The sequence below is a fragment of the Amblyomma mixtum genome, chromosome 10 (genome assembly GCF_055824585.1).
Source record: "Amblyomma mixtum isolate Tamu chromosome 10, ASM5582458v1, whole genome shotgun sequence".
NCBI lineage: Eukaryota > Metazoa > Arthropoda > Arachnida > Ixodida > Ixodidae > Amblyomma > Amblyomma mixtum.
In genome coordinates, this window is record NC_143021.1 from 19,761,432 (window position 1) to 19,765,747 (window position 4,316).

The following is a 4,316-nucleotide window of genomic DNA, read 5'->3' on the forward strand; positions in this document are numbered from 1 at the left end:
AGCGCATTCATTAGGTGAAAATGCAACGCCGTCAGAAGATGTAGGTAGTACTGACGCACTATCTTTCTTGTTCACAGTGTTCCAAAACTGTCTAGGGTTATTGATCAGCAAAGCAGGCAAAGTACCGTTAAAGAAAGTGTCCTTAGCATTTTTCAGAGCTAATTTGTACTCAGCGGCCGCAGAAAGGTAACCGTCCCATCGTTGTTGCGAATTCGATGATTTCGCCGAGCGAAACAAACGCTTTTTCTTATTGGATAGCCTTTTTAAAACGTTATTAAACCACGGTGATTGGCTATTACACCGCAAAATTCTAAGCGGCACAAATGTATTAGTGAGACGTTCAACAGTGTCCCTAAACATTTTCCAGTTAGTGTGGACAGAACGGTGTGGAAAATATGGTAAAACATTGTTTAAGAAAAGAGTTAATTCACGATTAATGGAATCATAGTCCGCCCGTTTATAATCTCTAATGGACTTGAAGATGCTCCGGCGATTAGGAATATTAATTTTTACATCGAATTGAAGCAAGGTGTGATCACTAAGACCAGGTAAGTACGAGATTGAAGGGATAAGATCCGGCGCGTTGGTTAACACAAGGTCTAATACATTGGAAGATGATGGCGTAACTCGAGTTGGCTTAGTAACTAGCTGCGAGAGGTTGAAGTCCAAACAGGTTCGCAAAAAGTTATTGCATTCGGTAGAAAAGGGGCGAGGATACGGCGATGTATTAGCCCGCACGATACTGGGATAATTGAAGTCACCACCAAGAAGGATTGCCGCACCTGGATAACGTACTGAAATCATGTTAAGAGCATCATGCAAATCTTCAACGAAAGTTGCACACGAAGACGGGGGACGGTAGCATATGCCCAGAATCAGTTTCCTGAAATGAACACGAAGTTCAACCCAAACCAACTCTAAAGTGCTAGAAAGACTAATAGGTGAAGACACAATATTATCGGTGATGGCTATTAAAACACCTCCTCCACTTCTGTCACCTCTATCAGAACGATAAACATTGTAGCGCTTCTTGCAATCAAACAGTTCCTTGCTCTCTATCTTTGCAGAGAGCCACGTTTCTGTCAGCAATACAACATCGGCATCACATGAGTCGATGACAGAGTTTAGATCTTCCCGCTTTGGTATTATGCTTCTTATGTTTGTGAAAAGAATTGATAGCGCTGTCCTATCTCCAGTCGCCCGTCCACTGCCCCTCCCGCACCTCTATGGCGAAGCGTGTGGCGAGCCAGAAGCAGCGCGACAAGGGGCCACTAAAGATCCCGGTGGGCCAGCTAGCTCGAAAACGCTATCGTGAATAGGGTCATAGCCGTAGCATTTGTTGTTACAATACAGTTTGGTGTACCTGAGCTTATACTTAAAGTCAGCATCCTTCGCGAACTGCACAAGCTTCTTTCTAGCCACACGTGTCTGCAAAGAATAATTTATTTTATTTATTTAGAACATACTGCAGGCCTACAGTAGGCCCAAGCAGGAGGGGCGAATACATAATATATGCAAAAAAGAACAGGTTTAAAAAGCTCACTTACAGTGAGCTTTTTATCTTTAAGTTTAGCAGACTGCACTAGGATTTGTTGTTTTGTTTTGAAAGACCGGAACTCCACAACAATCGGACGATTCTTTTCGTCTGAGAACACACCAATCCTGTGTGCTCGTTCAAACATGTCATTCGTAAGAACAGGATCAAAGCAGCCTGTAACAAGGTTCAATAACTTTTCTCCGGTTTCATCCCACGTTTCGGACGAACTGTCGGGTACGCCGAAGAACAAGATTTTCCCGGCGCTGCCGGTCTTCCAGCTCTGTCTGTCCAAGACGTAACTTGCAATTTTCATTGACAAGCTGATCGGCTAGCTTACGCAAAATCCGCAATTCCCCGTGAGCCGCATCACTGGCGCATGATTTAGATTTCACTGCCGACAGTCGCGCGTCAATATCGGCAATATTCCTAATCATAGATTCCTGATTTAGTTTCATTTCATTAATAGAGGCTGTTAGGTGTGATTGCTCTAACTCCATTTTAGCGGTCCTTGAATTAACACCTTCTAACAGAGTCAACATGTCGTTGAGCTGTTTCTGCAGGGAATTATCAACAGCGCTGTCTTTGGATCGTGTGACAGTGCCAGAGCCCGACCCAGGGCCAGGGTTAAGCTTAACGTCCCCCGACAACCAAAGCAGTTGACTAGAAACATCAAAGCACTGGACGGGCAAAATCAACAGCACTCCCGGGCGTGGGAACAGGAGCAGGCACATATTGTTCGATTTCTTAGCAAACATGGAATAGTTATTACCAACCTGCATGAAGAAACGCATGTCGTGAAGCAGCCTCATGATGACGCTCTTCCGACGCCCACTGAAAGGCGCAGGCCGCTGCAGTCCGTTTTTATCAAGGTAGAAAGGTGATGTCGTGCACGATGCGCAGGACTTGTACGATGGAGCCATACTGTAGTAGGGTTGCCAGAGCTCTCCATTTTCCACGCTGCCAACTTGAATGTCGACAGTCACAGGCGTAGCCGGAATGGCATCAGCCGGTGCCATAGGTCCCGCGCTGAGTTGAAGGATTGCCGTTATCTGCATGAAGAAACGCATGCCGTGAAGCAGCCTCATGATGACGCTGTTCCCACGCCCACTCTTTCCAGTCCTCCGGTGGCTGGCTTGGCTGTAACGCAGGATGGCTTGCGTCAGTTCCGCCGTGAATGCTGTGCCTCTGTCATTGATGAGCACATCGGAGGCGCCGTGTCGCAGAAGCATGTACTTATTTCCAGACGTTGATTTCGGGAAAGGGCCAAGCAAGTCCATGCCGATCTGCTGAAACGGCCATGAGGAGGGTTCAGTTGGGTTCAGAAATCCTGCTGGTCGGGTTGGAGGGGTCTTTCGTCGCTTATAATCTCGGCAGGTTTTCACACATTGTGCGACATCGGCAGACAGTCGGGGCCAGTAATACTTGTCTTGAATGCGGCGGAGGGTGCGGGAAAACCAGAGATATCCAGTTGTCGGCTCGTCGTGTGAGGCCTGAAGAACTTCTCCGCGCAGACTTGCAGGTACAACAAGGAGGTAGGCTGTATTGTTCGCTGCAAAATTCTTCTTCACGCGGACATCGTTTTGTAAAGAGAACGAAGAAAATCCTCACTTGAACGAGGCGGGGAGTGAAGAAACCTTGCCTTCCAAGTATTCGACGAGGCATTTTATGCCGGGGTCCGCGCGTCGCTGTTGTACAAAAGAGCTGCAGCTGATGGGTCCCAAGAAGGCGTCGTGAACGTTGTCCAGTGGTGGTGCATATACAGGGGCTCGTGACAGGCAGTCGGCGTCAGAGTGCTTGCGTACGGACTTGTAAACTACGGTGACGTCAAGCTCCTGGAGCCGCAGGCTCCATCGAGCGAGGCGGCCGGAGGGGTCCTTCAAACTGGCGAGCCAGCACAGTGCGTGGTGATCGCTGACCACCTTTAACGGTCGTCCGTACAGGTAGGGGCGGAATTTCGACGTAGCCCAGATGATGGCAAGGCACTCCTTCTCTGTTGTCGAATAATTAGCTTCGGCTTTGGACAGGGAACGGCTAGTGTATGCGATGACCTTCTCCACTGTCTCATTTTTCTGAGCGAGGACAGCGCCTAGGCCCACACTACATGCGTCGGTATGAATTTAGGCCGCTGCGTTTTCGTCAAAGTGCTTGAGGATCGGTGGGGACTGTAAACGACGCTGAAGTTCCTTGAAGGCTTCCACTTGTGGCGCTTCCCATTTAAATGGCACGTCTGTCTTTGTAAGGTTGGTCAGTTGCTCGGCGATGCGCGAAAAGTTCTTGACGAACCGTCAGTAAGACGCACCGAATCTGAGGAATCTGCTCACAGCTTTCTTATCGGCCGGTGGCGGAAACATTGCAATAGCAGCTGTTTTCTGTAGGTCTGGGCGTACTCCCCTCCTTGCTAACAATGTGGCCTAGAAATAGCAGCTCTTCATAGGGCAAGTGGCACTTCTCTGCTTTGAATGTTAGGCCGGACGATTTGATTGCGTCTAATACTGTTCGAAGCCTTTTTAGGTGCTCCTTAAAGTTCGAGGCAAAGACAACGACGTCATCTAAATATTGTAACGGCATACGACCTACGCTAACCAAGAGCGCGCTGCGGTATGCAAATAAAGAAGAGGTGCGGGGCGAGCGCGAGAGGTAGAGAACGAAAGAGAATCGCCGCTGCGTATGGCTCAAGAGTATCCTTCCTCCTCGGAAGGGGCCTCCAGGAGTGTACGTGCTACGGCAGATCTGTACAACCTCTCCCAGGTTTGTCTGCGAACACATCGCATTCCTCGAG

General features: G+C 48.6%; 1 pseudogene; it reads right to left on the reverse strand.

Moving 5' to 3' along the window:
* Window positions 1–866: 866 nt before the first annotated feature.
* On the reverse strand, window positions 867–2,629 carry LOC149325290 (uncharacterized; annotated as a pseudogene).
* Window positions 2,630–4,316: the final 1,687 nt, after the last annotated feature.